This window comes from Alosa sapidissima, chromosome 3 (assembly GCF_018492685.1).
Source record: "Alosa sapidissima isolate fAloSap1 chromosome 3, fAloSap1.pri, whole genome shotgun sequence".
NCBI classification, from domain to species: domain Eukaryota; kingdom Metazoa; phylum Chordata; class Actinopteri; order Clupeiformes; family Clupeidae; genus Alosa; species Alosa sapidissima.
The window spans coordinates 24985571-25008861 of NC_055959.1; the positions used below are offsets into that span (position 1 = coordinate 24985571).

Genomic DNA, 23291 nt, shown 5'->3' on the forward strand with positions numbered 1-23291 from the left:
TTCTGGTGCATTTTGGGGATGGTCAATACTTAAATTCAATCAGATTCATAGCCTACATCCTGATGTGTTGATATTGAGGCAATGATTCCATGCAAAGGCTTGGGCTTCATGGCCCCCTGACCCCTTGGGCCCGGTAGGCCCGTGCAGTAATCCATCCATGAGGATCTCCATGAGATTGCACATCCATGAGATAGTGAGTGCAACCTCCTGTAATTTCGGAATCATCTAATTTGTCTGATCTTCACTATACACCAATCCGCCGCAAACTCTAGCGCCCCCATTGCCTGTCACCATTACTGCGTGCCTGCGGAGTGTGACGGTGTGACACTTGACGGTGCCTTCTAATGGCTTTTCAATAAAAGCATCCTTTCAGAGAATATCTAATAGGAGATCCTGCTCATGAAAAATTGTCAGGTGAAAGGGAACATTGGGTAGATGATGTCAGGCAGTGGCCAAAACTTACCGATGAAGGTAATTTATTGACAATTAATGTATTGTGTGACGTGTATTAATTAATGACAACAATAAAACCGAACACTGTCATTACCAGCTGTGTTGTTAATATGTTCACAACAGGGCTCGAATTATCTTTTTGTCTTTAAGGGGGTCTCTCTATCTCATAAAAGTTGGCACATCTCGCGCATAGCCTAAAGGCGATATATTATAGGCGCGAGTGGCGCTTTTGCGCAGTATGCGCATAGGCCTAGGCTATAACTTGACACGCACACAACAGAGATTTTTCATAAAAATCTATTCCTTTTAGTTAATTTCAACATATTGATTGCAATAGTCCATATTTCATTTCAATTTCACAACACAAAGAAATAGTGATGTAGTCGGTCCGTGTACCTTCTGTTCATTTGATTTTCAAAATCGAAAAACGACCTTATATCTGTATTTTTTTTTTTAAAAAATAGGAAATTCCCTCGTGTTTTTGTTTTGGATATTAAACTTTGTATCCCCATGACCGAAATCCAAAATCCGCACAACAATAATGTGAAATCGGCACTTTCCTCAATTTTTCATTTGGCATATCTCCGCTAGGCTGTCCTACATTGAAACCTATGACGTTTTAATTAGAGACATGTCTGTAAACAAGCTAACTTATGCAGAAATGTCAGCTACGTTGTATCAACTAGGAGCAAGGGAAGTGGAAGCCGTAGAACGCAGAGCTGGAAAAAATCTGACAACAATTCACTGGCCTAGCATGAGGCACGAAAATATGCATTTGGGCTCCTCTGTTGTTCTGTATGCGCGACTAGCCTATCGTTGCCTGTATTATGTTGGTAAAGGAGAATAGTAATGGAGAAAGAATCGAGAATGAGCTGTCCTTGCATTGGGGCGGGGGGGGGGCAGGGGGGGTGGTGCACGTGATAAGGCCTAAGGAAGCATAGTAGCCAGCTGACCAAGGACGTAGGCTATTTGGTTATGGTTATGATAATGGTATTTCGCAGATGCTTCTGTTCAAAGTGACATACAACTAATTTATATTTATATTCATATTGTAACAACTGAGGCAACAAGGTTCAAATCAGTACATTTATTGGGTCAGGAGCGGGGAACACAGACAGGTCAAAAGTTAACATCATTATAGAACACACAAGGCTAGTCACTAACACATGCACAATACACGAACGGGTAGTCACACACAACACACATGAATAAACACATGAGGGAAGGGAAGGGAAGGGGAAGACTATGCTAACACACCACAAGGTAAATGCAAATACAACTAGGCCTACTAAAACCGATATATCACATTCCAACATGCACATATGGCATTTTGGGAGTCCGATACAACGAATCAAACGCACCGACGTTACAATTTTTTATTTTTTTTTTGCAGTTTAAACTGTTAAGCTAAGCCTAAATTAGGCCACATATTGATCAAAATGAGAAGCTTGGAATGTTCTGGCGATTTTTTTTTTTTCTATGTGCAGATCACTGTCCTTCAACATCACCATCTTGCTCCCTTTGATGAAAATATAGACTAGCAATTATCCATTCGGGCAGTGGCAAAAAAATGCTGTCAGCATGCAGTAGCTTGTTGAGTGTGCCTGGTTTTTCATTTTTAACTTGAATAATGACTAATTGAAATTACAATATTGAAATTCAAACCCTCATTGTATATTTGATTATTTTTTCCACAAAATGCTTAAATATTTGTGTTTTATTTTTCTCTGGGAAGTACTGTTTTAGGTAAAGGTCTTCAAATCCGTTTTTTGATCACTGTTTCAACCTTGAAAATCAAATGAACTGAAGGTACACAGACCGTAGTCGGAGTGCCATTCTCAATTTCACAACGTAACTCATTTGAACCAGACCACCGTCTCAGATAGGCTACACATTGGGTGTTCAGTCTCGTGTGTTGAACCGTGGAAATAAGTAGACTTTTTTGCACTGAGATGTTGTCAGGTAGCCACAGAGATCGCACAGGGATGATCGCACAGGGATGGATAATGAGCGTTGTTTAAGATTAAATTACAATGCCAGACACCTTCAGATATGAGAGACCCCCCCCATCTTTTTGACTTTGTTGTTTTCATGGGAGCCAGTCCTCACTCTCTCAGCTCGGCTCCCTCTGGCTCCCACGTAATTCGAGCACTGGTTCACAAGCTTCAGAAGTTGCAAATATCTATTAGCCACAACCAGTTGTAACAGTAAAATACATGTTCTTACAGGTATTCAGGATTGTTTTATTAATCGTATGTATTTCATCCACTTTTAACGCACATCTTGGTCCTCCACTTGACCAGGAACTCTGTGTAATCCGTAAAGCTGTAAACAAGGGCAGTCCATGTGCAACAAAGGTTTGTGAATTTCACAAACAGTTTAATTCTAGGTCTGTATAGTCGTACTGTTGTTAAAACAGCCGACCACACAACACGCTTTTCCCGGCATCACTGCATACCGTAAAACTGCAAATAATAGCCCGGGCTTTTATTTTCCCAAATCACCAAACTGCACCGGCTAGTATTAGAGACAGGCGTCTATATAAGACAGGCCTTTAATTCCCTTTACACAAAACTTTTCCTCTGCAAAGATGGAAACTATTGAATTAATTATTTCAAACACACTGAATGTCTACCTATATGACTAGGCTATCTGATGACAATTACGGATCATCATTCATTTAGTGTTGAGATGTTGTTCATTGAGTGAGATACAGTAAGATCCAAATAGCGGGGATAGCCAGAACAAATGAAACACGTTTTAATTAACAGTAATTTACAAAGAGATTGTATCACACTGAAAGCTCATATTTTGTCACTAGCAAATAGCCTATATCGGTCCTTTGTCAAATACAGTTGCATACTCTACAAGTAGTATGTGCGTAATGTTTCATTCTCCCTCCTTTTTTGCACAAATGAAACAGCATGAGAGAGCATGAACCATATAGTTTCTCCCGTATTGTATTTGCCAAATTTGACAACAGTCTACATTTTAAATCATAGCCTACTTCCAGGCGCCCGGGAACATATTTTTGACCAGGGGTGCTGAATAACAAAATAATCATGGATGTCCGACGATTTCTCCCCCAGCATATGATTCGAATTTAGACAGCTAAATACGCCATTTCAGCGCTGTATATGAGTAGGTCTAAGAGTGAGAAGTTTTATAATGCCCTGGGCAGCCACAGTCCCATAGAAGCGCAGGTAACACTTTACTTGACGGGTGAGTTAATAACACATTTATAGCAGCTGTCATAAACTGCACATAAAGCATTCATGACTGTTTCATGAGACATGACTCAACATTCATACCAAACCTTTCATGAATGTGGAAGACAGAACGACGAGAACTTGTCAAAATAAAAGTCCAAAGTCGCAAAGCAGCATTGCCGTTTTTGGTCCAAACCTCTTGATCACGTCACATCTGAGTCAATGGGCTACTCCAGTGCCAAAAAGACAGAACATGGTCAAGCAAATAATTTTTGTTTCATAAAAATCTATTTGTTTTAATGATGTAACCTTTGCAGATGATCTCTCATCTTTTGCTACTGGGAATGTCCAACCGTTCCAGGTTACACAAATACAGGTAAGCTGAATGTAGGCTAGTTTACCTACCAGTGTTAAACTCAGTGATTACGAATACTTCACAACTTGTATAGTAAAGTGACATTCAATTTAGACTTCATAAGATATTCATGAAATATTTACAAAGGCTGTAGAGATTAAATTAATGGTATCCAGGTTACACAAATACGATGTGGACTTTTATTTTGACATATTGTCACCGTTCTGTCTTCCACATTCATGAAAGGTTTGGTGTGAATGTTGAGTCATGTCTCATGAATGTCCGTAGACGGGCTCTGATATAGCCTAGTCTAAGGTAAATTCCTTTTCTGACTTCTTTCTCTTTATCGCCATGGCATTTAGAATAAAGAATAATGTTCGCGAACCCCTCTGGTTTTGTTGCCAGCATAAAAACAAGCTTACCATCGGCCTATCCGCAAATTTTAAACACAACGGATGAATTGAACGATGACGAAGTCGGACATATAGGCATAGTTCATATTGAAAAAAAGTTATACAATTTGGAACTCTAGCTTTTCCCCTACGGCCTCTACTGGAGACCGGCCTTTAACCCAAACCTGTAGCCACGCCAGGCGTTTAAAAGAGACAGGCGTCTCTTTGGGACTCGGCTATTATTTAAAATTTTACGGTACGTACTAAATAAAAATGAAGAAAAAGAAGAAGATTTCGCATCTACAGCTAACGTCTGCTACAGCCGCCTACGGGACCAACACGTTACTTCGCTACTTCCTTAGCAGCAAGGCAACGCAGTAATGGCGGCGCTGCTTTACTTCCGCGTTTCGCCGGATTTGTGTATAGGGGAACTCAGGCTAAAATATGCATGAATGAAGAATGCCGCTGAGAGATACAGTGTGCATAGCAATCGGACCATGGAGTTCCTGAATGTGTTGGCAGCAAGAGAAAGCGTATCTACTTGATGGTATATTGCGTTCTTTGTCTAGACTATTGCAATTAAAACTGATTAATTTTCCTCTATCTTCACTTTTTGTTGATTATCACTTTCATTGTATTTGCAGGTTGCTGTCTCAGCAGTACTCCACTGCTCAGCACTGTTCAGGGGTTTGAAATATTGGGGTTAGAATTTCCCCCAAAAGTTTTGAATCTCCAAAACCATTACCTTCCTTTCAGTCTCACCAGGTCTGTCCAGTTCATGTTAACTGCATTGGAAAGGAAACATGATTGACAAGAAGATTACCATCCTGACTGGTTGGAGACCTCTTAGTCTTGACAGGATGAATGTCCTGAAAGAAGGACAAGTTCTTTTTTCAATTCTACCTTTTTACCAAGCTTGGACCTCAGACAGTGTAGTTTTTTTTTTCCAAATACCTCATTGTTAGCTGGTGAAGTGTAACATTATGTGCCCTGAATTATAGTCACGGATTATAACTTCAAGCCACTCCACATTTCCTAGTAATATGACATCTCTCATCTCTTCCAGGTGGAGTGATTCTTCACAGCCTTGTCTTCCCTCTCTTTTTCCTTTCACTCCACTCAACTCGGCTACAATCAGTGTGCATCTCTTATTCAGTCACATTCAAAAGCGGCCATTTGTCTCATTACCCAGCTCTTACCCAGCGGAACTTAAAAAATGTTACTTTGCACTGCTGCCAACCATAATGTTAAAGCAGTCATCAGTTCTACATACATCTGTGCATACAACTGTCAAAACACATGGATCCACATATCTATTTGTGGACAATTCTCAATCTCCACCACAGTCACCCAATCTAAGTTTGGGCTAATGGATGGTGAATAGAGCTCATGGATAAAGGAGATAGGGTGACACGACTTGCTGCTTTATAGAGCACTCCCTCTATCATACATGATGGTAATGCCTGTGGAATATTGTAGTGGAACGGAGCCTGGAAATAACATCAAGATCCTCTACTGAGACGAGCTGTGAAAATGATTCTATTTCAGTGAGCCTCCTCGACAAGGCCCATTCACACTGTGGCTCTGGGCCCACGGTTACATTTACAATACAGCTGATGCTTTTACCCAAAACAGTGCAGAGCTGCATTATGCATGTGTGTGTGCGCTCCCACCTCGGGTTACTCAACTGACCTTAGATCAGTTTCTGCTTGGGCTGAGTCCAGCTGAGGGCTGGGAGTCCTGTAGCTTTCTGAAGGTGGGTAAAGTGCTGTATGGTCAATTTGAGTGGCTTCCATTTCACTTCAGACTCAACCTGAATGTTTAAACTGTTGTTTTAGAACGTGATTTATTGAAAAATTTACGTAACTAATTTACTGTCCTTTGCCGGTATGGAGATGCATCACTCAACATTTGAAAGTACAGTGCACATTGTGAAAAAAGAAAATTAGAAATTGTTGGTATCATACACATTTTCAAATCAGACATAAAGCTTTGACACTTGAAATAAAGGAAAGCTTGTCTAGTCAGATTTAAGCTACACTAAAGTTGCCTGTTTTCTGCTTTCCATTTGTCCGCTAAAGTCGTCCACCGATGGGTTGTAAACAGGAATTTGCAAAAGAAATGCCCAGAGAATGCCCTCTGAAGGTCTGCCATGACTCGTCAGCTTGGTCGGACCCAGAGTACCACGAATTTGAATTTAGTAAATGTGAGCCGTATAATGCTCTATTTTAGGGTTTCTCAACGGGGGGCGTTCATACAACCTAGGGGGGCGCTGGGAACGTGTTTTTTTTTTTTTTTCTAACCCCTCTACCATCCCAGCTACATTTTACTGTTTATCTATGCTCAGTGGTCATACAGTGCAGAATCTGTTTTGTGATTGGTTGGATTGTTGCGATGTGCATATGTTGTTCACGTGATGTGCACTTGATTTTTGTTCATGATAAAATGACACATCTTGTTGCCTACATTTAATGTTTTTAAAAAAAAATCATTACAACCAATGCTGATGTGGTAGTGTTTTTTTTTTTTTTTTACCCAACCAGTCTCCTATTGCTTCTAACAGTGGGCTAAATCTGCTTAATAATAAAATAGGCTCATAGGGACATTTTCTTATAATTCCAGAAGAAACCAAAACAGCACAGAAATGGGCTCGTTTTTTTATTGAAGCAATATAGCATGAGTGTGAGTGGCCTATAGCCTACCCGGGGGTGTATTTATTATTTTTTTTTTTTTAATTGTGTGTGTGTGGGGGGGGGGGGGGGGGGGGCGGCGCCAGAGGATCAAAGTAAGGTCAGGGGGGCGTTTGCTCAAAAAAGGTTGAGAACCACTGCTCTTTATTAGCAGTTCTGTCAGATGTGTCACATTAAATCAGTCCTAGAAACAATAGTGTCCAGCCTCTATCTGTCACTATGTTGCTATGATGTTTGATTGGGTAAAACACTCTGTAATGCTTCATTAACTGGCATTGCTATATCTAGTAGCAATTGATAACAGCCAATTGCTAACAAACGGTATATGTGAAACAGGTTTTTAACATGGACATGACATCAATTGACGAGTGCCAAGTCGCTTAGGAGACAAATAGAATGCGCAGTGTTCAATTTGCTGTCGTCATGGGGGCCAAGATGGCATTGCTGTCAGTGGAGCTACATGTACTGTATGAACTGCCAATAATTCCTCCAAAACTGCAGAGAATACACCGACAGCAGTCTATAGAAAGAGATCTTCGAATTCCTTTAGCATAGCAGCTCTTTTCCATTTCGATTTTGGAGGGGGGGGGGGCAGTGTTTCTAACACACAATGTTGCTAGATTGGTAATCGTCTATCACTCAGACAATGGCAGAAATGTTGTTCATCATGTTATGAGGTTATGTGCCATCATTACTAGCTTACTCAACTTCTGATATGAGGTGCTACTGTTTGCAGATTCAAGTCCGGGTGTGTAGGGCTGAGCTGCGCGGTTCAACACAACGTAAGTTACATTGGTGCCGTGACCTGGGTCAAGAGTGAGGTTTAGGGGGGGAGTGTAGCGGAAGTCAGCTGGTCCGTAGCTGTGTAGTATGTACATTGTGTATACCTCCCTCCCAACGCCTTATGTGTCGTGCTAGTATGAGAGCTAGCAGCCTGGGCTTTTAGCTCAATTGCTAGTACACTTGACTTCTGAGGTGCTGCTGTTTGCGGGTTTGAGTCTGAGCGAGTGCAGGGCTGAGCCACGCGGTACAACACAATGCAGGTTACATCAAGCTCAAAAAAGATCTGAAAAGTCTGAATTGCTTCAAAAGTTTACCTCATCTGCTTTGGTCAATGTTCATGGCGTAGAGGGCTAAAAAGATATGCAAAGGCAGTCCAGAGATCTGGTACTGTAGGTAATGCAGTAACATGGCTCCTTATAACACAACAGCCACGTCTCTCACAGTTGGTGATGTGGTGGAATCATCATCCTCAAGGACAGTCAATGGCTACAGATGCTCCTTTAAGCACTCTTTCTTCAAGGTCAGTGTTCAGAGGAAAAGTATAATAATTGAGTGCTGAGAAAAACTAAAAGACAACATTTTCCTGATTCCAACTTGATCTTTAGTACAATGCTACTGACTCTTCCAATCTGATTCATCTTGTGGACGTTTTAAAAAGAAACGGTAAAATTTTGGGTTAAAAGCTGGATCTTTACCTAGAAACAATTAAGACAATTAAACAGTTGCCATCACCAAACTGATCAAGTCGATCAGTCAAGAAGTTAATGAGTTGATTAGCCTAGAAATCTAGACGCGCCCCTAGCGGAAGCAAATTACATTTGCTGCCAGGGCTAGTCTAGCAACTCTCCGTTGGCTTGTGAGCTCCAGAAATCGAAACTTAATCAGGCCAATGAAATCGTGTATAGAGTCGTTAGGTGGGCTTAACATAATGATTGATGGCAGAGTTGCAACGGTTTGGCTTGAATTCCCTGCTACTTGAAAACAAATAAGATGGATGTTGCTGCTAGCGAACAGTGTGACACGAGTTAAGCTTTTATTAAGTTGGCAAACGTTTGAACTAGCCAACTAGCTCTGCTGGTGGGAAACGCATGGGACTCATAGCGCTGTCGCTGTCCTATTGCATGCAGAGGGAATTTGAAAGACAACTGATTATCCCGCCCCTCGGACTGAGCACTGCGAACGGTGAGTTTCCAGACCCTGCATTTTAATGTGGGTCTGGCTCGTCAGGCTATGAGTTGATTATAGTAGCCTATGTGTTGCCAAAGACCACAACCAACAATGGCTAGTTGTTTCAGTGCTCCAAACGTATCTCGACTAATGAACTCCAGTAGGGGAAGTGTTGTTTTTTACGCATTTTTGGTCAACATCCTTAAAACTTCTCTGGGGAAAATATGTATTATGCGTACATTCATTAGCATTAGCTTTGAGGTCATACCATAAAGCTACAGCTACATTAAGCAACAGCACTTGAATAAAGCCCATTTCCCAATGTTACCTCTATATACCTCTAAATAGCCTCTCCGTGCTATTCTCTTTTGGTGAGACACAATGTCTGTTGTGTAAAATGTAGCCTACCCAGTGGAACACACACAAAACACATCAATTCATGTAGTGCAGCAAACCTTCAGATAATTGTATATCTACTTCTGCAAATTAACAGTTATCGAATGCCAAGAACTAAGAAGTGACTGGTTATATGCATTTTTACTTTTTTACTTTTGACTGCATACAACATCTTTTTGTGGACCTCGACTGAGATGGAAATATATTTGCATACTCTGTATCTTCTAAAACATCAGGCAAAGGAGAACTTTGGTGTGCACAGCTCCTTGGCTATACTGAATAGACCAGTTGCTCAAGGCTTGGAGGTTGAAATGAAGACAGATCATTGTGCACAACCTTTGCCTAGTTTTAGCTTCAGGCACTTTGCTCAACTGGTCAAGCTTATCCTCAAAGTCTCCTATCATCCGACCAAAAGTTCCTCTCCCTGTCCGGTACAGTCTTAGCAAGCAAGGCAGGTGTTTGTCCAGAAGCATACAGTTTACATGTTTGTCAAGGGATGCAATGAAAGTTCTCAGGAGGTCTTTGCTGGTGAGCTGGTGAAATTCTTCAGGTATCTGAACAACACAATCAACAAAACAATACCGGTATATAGTTTGATTGTAACCATTATGTGTCCACCCTTGACAGCTGTGCTTCTTCTATTATGGCCAATGCAGCATATTCATTCTTGTCCAATTACACACACTGGAATTAATATTTTAAGACATGAATATATAAGACAAATAAATCAGGAAAGCCTTACCTCCCCAACAGTGCAGGCCATCTGTCCCAGACCTCAGATACCACAGGCTGCACCTCTACAACTTCTCTCCGTCTAAGGGAAATGTCAGTTCCGTTTTGTGCCCTAACAATGCCATGTTCCTTTTATTTTTCTTCACTTCATAGACCAGAACAAGCCGTTCCCCTTCAACAGCACAATCATTATGGTGTTCTGGATAATTTGGGACATGATTGACCTCTCCACATGTGGGCTTTCTCAGGGTGAACAGGGTGCTTGTCTCCGTTTCTTTTTCTGTTCACAGCCAGTGAACACTGGCTGTATCCACATAAGAGACTGAACCATTGGAATGGTCATCGGATACTGTAGGTTTAGAGGAGATGAATTACACTTCCACATAATATGCAGGACTGCACACTCAGCTGGGAATTCAGACATTGCTGTCAAGTTGCACAAAACATCTCCGAAGTCTGGATCTGTAATGCTACAATACAAATCCATCTTCCATGGCATTCACTTTAACGCTTCTTATGAAGTAAAAAAAAACACTTACCTGCTATGCAAACTTAAATGGATTAATTTGTCATGTCCTCTGGCTGAATTGGTTGAATTTCTGTTAACTCAGTCAGTTCCTTTAATTAAATAATACAGAAGGGGGTTGGTCAGGTTCTTAACCCTCTAGGCGCCACAGTCGACTATAGTACTGAATAAAACGGCCGATTTAGTCAAATAGGGTGTCATATTTCGTTCGACCTCCACTCCACTAGATGGCAGACATGTCATACGTCATCCCCGAGTCGAAAAAAGGGCACTCTTTAAACAAAACTTTCGCGCTACAGCTGCATTGAATCAGTGCGTACAATACCGGAGCTAGTGTGCGTGTGAGCCACTTTGTCAGAGCGATATTGTCAACGTCAGCGAGTATTTGCATTAAATTATCATCTAATGGCATCAAAAAAGTTTACCTGAAATGAAGTGTTGGGTCTTCTACATAGCTGCCAACTCTCACTCATTGGCCGTGAGACACACGCATTTGATTAGTTTCACACACTCACACGCCACACTCCCGATTTCTCACGCTGAAGTGTCAATCCGGTTGGTCAGATGCCTGAAAAATGAGCCTATCTATAGATCTACCTGTTGAGCCACGGTTATGCTTTCAGAGACGGTGAGAGGGTTCAAGAGCACCCCCTGTCTGTGGAATTTTCTAAATTTTCTCTAATTTGCGATGATACTTCAGAAGCCGTCCCAGGCGCATTCCCCCCGCATTTCCCCGGCTTCAGTTATGCTTTGAGTATTATTGAGTATTTTTCACGCTGAAGTGTCAACCTGGTAGGTCAAATACCTGGCAGATGAGGTTCAACTAAACTAAACCTATACATATGATATCACACATCAGGTGAACGTGCGGAATCTAAGCTTTCCAATGATATTAGCGCCAAGTTTCTGTGATAAATGGTTCGCGAGAAAATGAACATTGAACCGACGTGCAATTTAGGCTAATCAGATTTGCATTTTGCACACAGTGCACACCCATTACTCTCGGTTTAATATTTCACTAACCCTTCACACAACACGTGGCAAACCCAATATCACAATAAACAAAGCATGCCTCTGTGCAATAAGTGGTTCCTGAGTAATCCGGTTTTGAAATTGCAACACATTTCTACATAGCCTCATTGGGGTGAAATTATAATGTATTCTAATGTAAACTATTTGTCAGTAGGCCTACATACATTTTTGTAAATTGCTCAGCCATAGATTATACCACTATCATGGTTCTTATATTGTCAGGTTCCAGCCAATCCCATTACAGATAAATGAATATATTTATATTGGCATGCTTCCTAGTGACATTAATGCAAAAATATGAAGAAAACCAAATAACGAGACACAAATATTGATATAAAGCCGGACATAAGCCATATGCAAACATTCACATCATGCAGATATGGGTACATCCTGAAAAAGGAATAGCATGTACAGTAGGCTATAGGCTATGGCCATTACAATGACCAATATATTATCTTAAATAAACTAGCTGAATAACACAGGTGACCACTTCTGCATAATTTCACGGAGTGCTGAAATGTACACACATTTTTGAACATTTTTGAACTGTGAAATGTAGCATATGTTTTTGTGGTTGTGAACTTATTGCAATATCACCATAACTATTCCAACTGTGTGTGCATGGTTATAATTCTGAAGTGCAAAATAGCTTAGGCTACAGCACAAGTATTTCCATAAAAATAAGCAAGTCTGACCTCTGAATTTATTTTGAAAGTGCACCTGATTGATGCATTTAAAAGTTAAAATATACAAATATTTCTTAAATTCTTACAAAACACCCACCCACTTTTTAAAATTGTTAGTTTGGACCCCCCCACTTTTGCCGTGTGAAATACCAGTGCTGTTTTCAGCATCTGTTTAGTGCTTCATTGTCATTTTCATTGGATTCTCCCATTTGCGCGCAAATTGCTCATAAACATTTTTTTTTTGTTACACGCATTCTCCCATTCCTCTTCTGTCACACACAGTGACAAGCGCCAAATCCCCCGCAGTGTTGAAAAGATCAGTCATCCCCCTCACTTTTGATAAGGTAAAAAGCCTTATAGGTATGCCAAATAAATAATAACCTATAGGTTTACGGCCGGGGTCTTAAGGCAAAGTACAGGCCTTTAGGGGCAGGATTGTATTCGAGACAGCCCTTTATTTCTTATGCAAGTTTTATTTTGAGACATGCGTTTCTTGGAGCGGCATACTTTCCATGCGTTCATTGAAGGTCCGTGGTGCTATAATGGAAACCTTATTGCGTAGCCAAGTAGCCTATATATTGAGTTATTTTTAATTTATGCATGATTTACTTTTTATTCATTTCGTAGGCTGGCTTTATTTAAGTATCTAAATAACCTGTTAAAATGTACCAGAATTCAGGAAATTGCATCTAGTCCAAAAAATGTTTTCTGGGGGAGGACCGCCATACCCCCTGCTAAAATGTCCCACCCACTTTCACAATGCCTCCGACGCCCATGGTCCTAGTAGTAGGCTAGATCCCTTAGATAGCAATATTAATTTAACTCTGGGACCCTGGTCCCAGGGATGGATTACTGCACGGGCCTTCCGGGCTCAGACCCAGGGGCCCAAGGTGTCAGGGGGCCCTGAAGCCCAAGCCTTTGCATGGAATCATTGCCTCAATATCAACACATCAGGATGTAGGCTATGAATCTGATTGAATTTAGTATTGGCCATCCCCAAAATGCACCAGAATACAGGAAATCACATCAAACAAATTAAAAAATTTCTGGGGAAGGACCCCCAACCCCCCCTTCCAAATATGCGACAATTAGTGAGGAGCCCTTAATACATGTGGGCCCAGGGGCCCGAAAGTTCATAATCCGTCCATGCCTGGTCCCTACACCTGAGAACCACTGATGTATGTTTTTTTTTACTGTACGGTATAATGCTGAATGAGCCAAACAAAAATTTCCGCAGCAAAATTTGGGTTGGCCCCACCAAATCTCACTCCAAGGTTCTTTGAAAAGTTGGCAGCCCTGCTTCTATTCGCGGACCCTGATTCTGAAGGGGAATATCTGCCTTCAGAAAATGACGGTGATTCGTTTAGTGAGGCTTCAGATGCGTCCCTGCCTTGCAACGATGCAGCTGGACAAAGTGAGAGTTTACTCCATAGTTTAGCTTACACCAAGCACAAACGTTGAATCGTTTGCCCAATGTCACTGGTGGGAATAATGTTTCACGGGTTCGGAGTGTTCATCGGGAAGTTAGCAGGGTGTTAGTGGTGTGGCGAACGAGGCTGGAGGTAGCATAATGTCCATAGCGCTAGCTTCTGTCTTGTGCCTCTCCACAATCGCGGCGACAGTAACGTGGTGGAGCCTTTGTCTAATGCCACTGGGTATGTTAGACGAGGTCGAAGTGCTCATAGGACAGTTAGGGGGGAACGTAGTGGCAGTGTGGGGAGTCGCAATGAGAATGACAGTAGGCCTAGTCCGAGCTGCGCAAATTCTCTCCACTCGGCGCGCGCGAGGCAGATCTGGCCATGCTGCTCGCATGGTGGAGGTGGTGACACGCTCTCTCCCACACACACACACACATTAGGTCATGCATAGTCTATCACAAGATGATGGGAATGCCGGCCCTGTATGGATAGGGATAGGGAGTCATTATCTCTACAGCAAAAGGCCTGCTACATAAAAAAAAAAAGTCAGCCATTTATTAGTAATGATTTACACTGTTGATTTGCTATCTATTTCCCTGATCATTTAGGACATACACTATGTGTTCCTTTTTGTGTGTTCATGCCCTTGTGATGTGTGTGTCTTTGTCAGCTAAGAAAAAAAAAAAAAAAAAACATCAACAAAAACAACAAAAAGAAAAAAATACTAACATTGTCTCTTGTCTTGTCTCGTCATCTCACTGTGCCTTGCCGTGGCAAATGAGCTTTTGAACTAAACAGGTCTTGTCTACTTGTGTTTGTGTGTCATCTGAATAATATATATGTGCCCCATACATGGAATCAGAGTGCCTACTGTATGTAGTAAATGGAAAATCTCTACAGCAAAAGGCCAGTCTACCGCTACATGCATTTGGTTTGTTTCTGCCATTTATTAGTAATGATTTACACAGTTTGTTCACTACTTACTATTTACCTGAGCATTCAGTATTGTGCAATATAGCATACAGAAGGTGAGGGACATTTTGCGGGGAAAGAAGTGGTGCATTTTATCATTCAAACATGCGACTTTTCATGAAAATTCTATAATCCAAGATGGCCGCCACCATATGACGTCATAATATGCAAATTAGATATAAACATTTAATCTACATAAACTTTGGGTCATCCTTAATATTTCTCTAATTTACAGAAAGTCTGTATCTCTTATCACTTTTAAGATATAGCCTTTTGAAATGAAGATGTCAAAATCGAACGTTTCGAAAAAAACCCTCTGGCGCCCAAAGGGTTAACTACCCCCTGTGAATTGCTGACAAGGGTATCTCAAAGCTGAAAGCGAAAGTTCTCATAGTATTATGAATTGGTAATGTAATGGTTGTGGTGTGACCTGCTGTGTTGTGGTACATTGTTTAAATTGTTTATGTATGGTTACTCCAGGCGATGCTGATGTTTGTTTCATGTCTGTGTAAGGCATTACTCACAGACCTTCATTCAGAGACGGAGCCTGAAGAAGTGTTGACGTCTAGAGACCTGCCTCCCAATTCTCTGTATTCATCTCTCGGTATATCTATGTGTCAGCCCAAGCATGAAGCATTCTCATCTCTTTCACCGCAGAGGCCCAAAGATGAGGTGTCCCGTGCAATACTATCAAATCAGGGAGCAGAATCAATAGGAGCCATGCAGGCATGCCGGAGCCTCCGTCAGCCCACAGTTCAATTTCTGGCTGCGGCGTCTCTGACTCCGAACTTCAGCACCCACTGAATCCTGGCTGAATAGGAAAACAGCTGAAATTGGTTGGCACAGCCACCAGAGATTGGCTCTTAAAAATTACAGTGTTGGCAATGTCCCCAGAAGACCACATAAATCTGCCTCTGGTCCCGTACAATGAAATGAAATGTCAGAAAAAATGTTTCTTATAGCATCACAAAATGTCAATCATCGATTTACTTTTAGAATATTGTTAAAGAGGCAAAACACACCGTGAGTGTCATCCCTAATCCCGATCTGGAATCACCCCTTATTACATCATGCCATGTGGGGTACAATAATTAATTTCCTGTATTAATTGGCTTTCCCCATCTAAACAATGATCAATATAAATGTAAAATAAAGGTGGACATGATATCTTGATCATTTACCATAATACCCGGTTACAATCAAGCACATGTTCAAACTTACATTTGTTTTGTAAAGTACATTTAAATTCACAGTTGTATATTTACATTTGTGTAAAGTAAATTTACAGAGTCAGGGGATGGCACTCAGTTCAGGCATGCTGTGTCCTGAGCAGTCCATCTCAGGTTTATACAGTAGAGATATAGTAAAGAGCTCATTCTGAATGGCATCACAAACTCAATGGCTGTGTACATTTGACTGATGATGAGTGTGATAAGAACAGAGGAACACAACCTCTTCGCCCACCCAAAGCTGCTGGCAACTATCGTCTAATGCTCCTCCAGGTATCTGAGAACAATTGCAGGAAATGATCAACTACACATTTCAATTCAACAATTGTAGATATCAATCATTTTGCTGGGATGCAGTACAGTAATCAATCAGGTCATCTTGTCTCTTGAAGGAGCTCAACCTTAGTTTGTATCATTCATTTGTTTGTTACCTTTGATTTTCATTATCAACTGAAAAAATGCTGCTTTAGTGCTGCTCAACAGTACATTCTGTTCAGTTCACAAAAAGCATTCCTCCTGGTGTATGTACTGCATGTTTCTTGTGCTTATAGTCAACACAAAGCAAAGATCAATACTAATGTTTCTTACATGACACCTGGATTTGCTGCGCTGCTCATGTCTGGCCCTGAAAGTGCTGTTAACACCAAAATACCAGTGCTGAATTAGCATAGTGATGAGAGGTCAGGGGGGGTCACTGCCCCACCAGCATCACTTCGGGCCACCTCCATCACGATCGCGCAGATCAAGACCGTCCAGCGCCGACCCGTGAAATGTAATTCACGATGTGAAACGGGCTAATGAGCTAAACTAATGGCCCTGATCACCCAGGCCCTGGATATGGACACAGATTAAATGGGGAAATGAAGGAGCTCTCACCTACACTTGTACCATGTAAATGGAGGTGACTTCTGCGCAATTAAGGCAACGTGTCCATCATCCCACCAGGCAGCAGCTAGCCATCGGCTGGCAGTAGCGATCAATTTCCATGTCAGCCCCGAGATGGTGTGAACAATGCATCGCTCCGCTATACGCACAGAACCGCTGAGCAGTCCAGGCAAGGGATATGGCCAGTCTCTTTTCAGCAGATCAGCTTGATTTTTTATCAACCATGAGATAAAGGCAGCCCTAGAAAGCTGATAAATGCAAGCATCTCTCTTTGTTAGCGTCCAACCTTGTTGAGGACCATCTCATTATACTGTTTGGGGTTCTTTAATATCCGGCTGTGAGCGTAATTTTATTTAAACATTAACCTCCTTCAATAATTTGCAGTTTCATTCTCCGTCAGTATTTTTGTTACTTACCAGTGTACTACTCTATATTAGCCTAGTTTGAATTGGTTGAGTGTATTTTACTTGTGTTGAGAGACCCCTGCTTTTGAGAGCACAGTGAGAATAAAAGGTATGACTGCAGAACACACCAGCCGAGGTCTGTCAAGGGACCATGGAGCGCCACCATCAATAAAATTAGCTAGATAAAGTAAATTGGATGGAGAAAGTGGAGTTCTTTTATCCAAATGTCAATTTCCCTAGTGCCAGATACCTCTTGTAAGCCTCCAGCAGATAGCACGTAATAGGTCTAATCAATAACGGCTAAACCTCCAGCATCGTGGAGGCAAAACGCCAACCATGCCAATGCTTCACTGTTTTCCCAGCCTCTCTTTTCTCTCTTCACTGTGCTGAGAACTCATAAGGCCCTGCACTCTTGAGGTAGCCTCATATATTAATCTGATCTCCGCAGTGTTGATTATTACAATTGCAAATCTGTCCTCATCTGTCATTAAACAGCATGGTTCATTCTCCCCCTTGTGATATAGCTGTTTGTTTTCTTCCACAGCTCTCTCAGCATCCTCTGGTGAAATGATATCCTATAAACCTGACCTGCTCCATTCGGAGGGGTAGAGGCATATGGGTATGGCCCTGTGTGGCTGCCTCACACACATTGCCACCCACACGAAGCCCTGACAATATACAGTTCCCTGCTGTTTAATATCTATGCGCTTGAGCCTCTTTAGCCCTAAGTGTTGTGTGTCTGTATTGTGCTCTATTGTGTTGTGTTGTGTTGTGTTGCAGCTTCACTCTAGGTGATTCTCCTCATTGCCACACCCGCTCTACCACCTAAGACCTTGGCAATTATTCTGCTTTCTAAATAGACAAATAAAGCAAGATGCTCAGAGGCCGTGCTGTGCCGCTGAGAGCTGCAAAGTCTCTCCTGTCGTTTGTCAATGGCACAATTTGGGACAGAAAAAGGAGAGGCGAGATGTAATTCTTCATCTGCTTTGTTTTGCTTAAAGCACTATTACTGCGTGCAAGAGAGTAGAGGAAGAAGAGCCTTTTTTTTTCAACTGCAAAGGCATACTAGCTGATTAAAGTACGGGAGCCACAGAAACATAACAAAGTTTTGCTTCTTTAATAAGTTTGCAGGTCATTAAGAAATCAATATGATGGGCCATAAATAGTGATAATGAGGATAGCAGTAACAGATGTCACAGCTGGATGAATATAAGCGTCAGAAAGGAAATTTATGAGTTGTCATAAAAAGGTTGGGAGCTAAAATGGGTGGTTAAACACACTGTTAGCAAATCACGAGGTTTACTCTTCACAGTCAGAAATATTCTCTTGTTTTCCCAGAATATGACTGCTTGTGTTTTCTACCCAATTCCCAGTGCTAATTAGGGATAGCCATCTTAATTTCTTACTTCCACACTCTTCTGAGTTTACATTAATATATCCAATTCTCTCAAGGATTAAAACACAACTCAACATGTGATTCTTTCTTTCATTTTCTTTCTTTTTCTTTCTTTATTTTTATTTCGTTTCTTTCAATGTCCCATAGCAGTTTATTAATGTAGGAGAGCAATACTAAAATAGCTGTTGCATAAACATGATTATTTAATTTGAATGTACATTTGAAATGAGAAACTATGCTATCAAACTTAGACATTCAGGTAACACTTTACTTGACGGGTGAGTTCATAACACATTCATAGCAGCTGTCATAAACTACACATAAAGCATTCATGACTGTTTCATGAGACATGACTCAACATTCATACCAAACCTTTCATGAATGTGGAAGACAGAATGACAACAACTTGTCAAAATAAAAAAGTAAAAAAAAAAAAAAAAGTCCAACATTGTGTTTGTGTAACCTGGATACCATTAATTTAATCTCTTCAGCCTTTGTAAATATTTCATGAATATCTTATGATGTCTACATTGAATGTCACTTTACTATACAAGTTGTGAAGTATTCGTAATCACTGAGTATAACACTTGGAGGTAAACTAGCCTACATTCAGCTGACCCGTGTTTATGTAACCTGGAACGGTTGGACATTCCCATTAGCAAAAGATGAGAAATCATCTGCAAAGGTTACATCATAAAACAAATACATTTTTATGAAGCAAAAATTATTTGCTTGACCATGTTCTTTCTTTTTGGCACTGGAGTAGCCCATTGACTCAGATGTGACGTGATCAGGTAAGAGGTTTGGAACAAAACAAAAATGGCAATGCTGTTTTGCGACTTTGGACTTTTATTTTGACAAGTTCTCATCGTTCTGTCTTCCACATTCATGAAAGGTTTGGTATGAATGTTGAGTCATGTCTCATGAAACAGTCATGAATGCTTTATGTGCCGTTTATGACAGCTGCTATGAATGTGTTATGAACTCACCCGTCAAGTAAAGTACCGACATTCATATAAGACACTTAGTGCAGTTCCCTTGAACAAACTATAGATCTCTCCTCAGTCCTCTGTAACAATATCCTTTCACCCGGAGCAGCTGCCTATAGGGTATAAAATAAGAAAAACTCTTGAGACATCAATATTATGGGTCTTGTAGGGTCAACTGCCCTGAATCCATTGTTTAGGGAGGTCTCATGACATTTTAATACAGATATATGCTATAAAAAAATCAATATTTCATGTCAATGTGTGAGTCCTTGACCTCTATGTTGGTCCATAGTGACATGCAAGCATCAGCACCAGAGGAAAATATATGTATGGGAAAAAAAGAAAATATAATGAATCTGAAATAACATTTTATGTTTAAAGGGTGATAACATTGTTGGACCTGCATGAGAGAGTGAAACAAAATCTAAATAAATAAAATAAAATCATATTTGAATAATAACAATATATATATATATATATATATATATATATAAATATAAATATTGTTAGTATTCAAAAATGATTTTTTTTTTATATAACAATGTTATCACCCTTTAAACATAAAATGTTATTTCAGATTCATTATATTTTCTTTTTTTCCCATACATATATTTTCCTCTGGTGCTGATGCTTATATATATATATATATATATATATATATATATATATATATATATATATATATATATAATTTATCTCAAAGTGTTGTTGTTGTTGTATGCCTCTGATCTAAGCCATCTGAAGGAGGTCCAATGGCTTACTTCAGAAGTAAAATATACTGATACACCTCACTTTCTTGATCTGGCTAAGGGCAGTGAAGGACATGCCAAGTCCATCTTTGGTAGTTCTGCTTTCAGATGCTAATTTGATTTTGCTGTGTACACAATGAGGTGATTTAGCTCTCAGTGTTTGAGAGATGTGAAGCAAACTCAATTACCGTTTCTTCTTACTTATCCTTTGAACATGATGATTACCTTAGATATCATATTCACTTCCTAACAATATGAACATGACAACAACCAAGACCGCCATACTGTACATGATAAAGTAACATTGAAAGTTGAATGGCACTAGGTATAGCAGCCTTTTCAGTTGTTTATTTTCACCTCAGTTGTATACTGTAGCAGCCCCCGGCAACTTCCAGGAGGTTACTCTACTCATTTCTGTCACCCATGTAGACCACTTTATTGTGCTCCTTGTGAGCTCTGTAGATTGAGTTTGAAAACACTACTGCCAACTGGGTACAGTGTGCTGCTTTGCTGGAATAGGCCTGCACGGCACCATTTTCTCATTTTCCCAGGTCTAGCTTTTGGCTATTTTAAGAGCCTTAGGGTTCTTACCACACTAACCATTTCATTCATGGGGCCTCCCCCAGCCAGAGTGTTTTGACTGAGCATTCTCTGAGACTGCACGACTGCCCTGCCTTAGGGACTATCATCCTTTTGAGAAACATTTGTAATATTTATCCTGTAAACTATGTTTTAATGAAATACTTACTTACAAATGTTTAAGAAGTAGTGCCTGAACTGAAATTGAGTTTGTCTGAGGTGCTGTTTGGAAGGGATACAATGTTTTACTTCCTGATGAAGGCTTATAAACGGATTGGCGTTTTTTTTTTTAAAGGTCTTGGCATGATAAAAACGGATTGTTAATGGGGTTGGAGTTTTCTTGGATAATAAAAGATACTTGTTAGAAGTTGTATTGAATAAGTTCCATGACTGTATCATCTTGTGACATGTGACATGCTTGAGGTCCAGCATGAATTACATACAACTTACAAAGGACAACATACAAAGGACGTAAATTGTGGTTAAGCATTACACTGCCGGCCTTGCTTTTATCAGCTTTTTACCACCTCAAAAATATTGCCAAACTTAGAGGGCTGATGTCAAAAGATGATTTAGAAAAACTCATTCATGCATTTTTCTCCAGCAAGATTGATTACTGCAATGGACTTTTCACAGGCCTTCCTAAAAAGACTATCAAACAGCTTCAGGTGATACAAAATGCAGCAGCTAGGGTTCTCACAAAAACGGAAAGAACTGACCACATTACTCCAATTCTTAAGTCCCTGCACTGGCTTCCAGTAAGTCACAGAATTGACTTTAAAGCACTACTGCTTGTTTATAAATCAGTAAATGAAGCAGGACCTACTGTAAATACCTCTCAGACATGCTTCAGTAGTACACACCCTCCAGACCTCTCAGGTCTCAGGAGAAAAACCTGTTAGTAAAACCTGCTGTTGGAACTAAACAGGGTGAAGCAGCTTTTAGCTGCTAGGCTCAGCTCTGGAACCAACTTTCGGATGACATTAAAAAGGCCCAAACTGTAGCCAGTTTTAAATCTAGACTTAAGACCAAACTGTTCTCAGATGTGTTCTGCTAACTGTACTGAGTTATAATTTCTGAATCTGTCTTTATTCTACCTTGTGTCTTTTATTTTGTCTTTTTAATCATTCTTTTTTTTTTAAATGATTTTACCTTGTGACCTTGTGTGTTTTATGTTTTCTTTTTATTATGATCTTTACCTTTTGAACTATTCTTTGACTATATTGCCCTTCTATGCTGTTATTTGTTATTATTGTTTGGTTTTGTTTATGTAAAGCACATTGAATGACCTCTGTGTATGAAATGCGCTATATAAATAAACTTGACTTGACTTGACTTGACTTCATGGACAGGAGAATTTCTATGGGCTTTCATAACACAAATTGTATTTTATAATCTGATGGTTATGAAAGGAAGTGGACAAACCCTTTCATGGACAACATTCTTTGGCTAAACCAGCAAACATGCTAACAGAATGGCTCTGTAAGGATGGTACACTCTGCATTCTATTATGAAATGTACAGTATGTGTGTAGTATTACCACTCTCTATAAAATAAGTTTACTGTCTATAAAATACGTTTATTTCTTGCATAAACTTAATGTATATTCGATTTATGTTATACAGTAGGTAATGTAAAAGTAAAAGCAATAATATTGTCATGGTATGTATGTAAAAAACCCTGATGTGGATCAAATATCATTTTGAATCATTAGACTAAATAATACAAAACATCATTTATCTCTACACATTCACATCAGGAAAGCTCTGCTGAGCATGGCCTGCCAACCACAGAAAGCACTGGGGAAATACTTGACTTGCCCACAAACCCTGTGTTCAGGGACCCAGCAGGCCAGTAATGACATGCTGGTGAGTATCTCTCTGGGAGCTGGACGCACTTGTAAGGCACGGGGCCCGGGCCTTCTCCTGGTCCTGCTGGCACAATCCAAAACAAGGGGGATTAATGCTGAGTGGCTCCCAGCCTGAGCACTGCAACCAAGGATCAGGCTCTTTGTGAGGAGGAAATGGCGAGAGGACATGTAATTGCATTAACATGGCCATGGTTGGCTGGCAGACCCCTGTTCTGGCACATCGGCGTATACCCACAAGCAGTCGCATGCCGTGCCAAGCGGGTGCAGCAGCAACAGCCACAGCAGGACTCCTTTTGGCCGTATTCACGTCTAGCCCAAAAATAAAAGGAGCAAAAAAAAAGGAGGGGAAAAAAAGTCTGCTGGAATGCATGGACAACTA

At 40.5% G+C, this 23291-nt stretch overlaps 1 long non-coding RNA gene across 1 annotated transcript; it reads right to left on the bottom strand.

Moving 5' to 3' along the window:
• Positions 1 to 1914: 1914 nt before the first annotated feature.
• Positions 1915 to 22880, bottom strand: LOC121706054. The gene is made up of 4 exons (XR_006030961.1): positions 22871 to 22880; positions 12242 to 12247; positions 3078 to 3084; positions 1915 to 2043 (listed from the first exon to the last, which is right to left on the bottom strand). It is a non-coding gene; the product is annotated as an uncharacterized LOC121706054 (long non-coding RNA).
• Between the last annotated feature and the right edge of the window lie 411 nt (positions 22881 to 23291).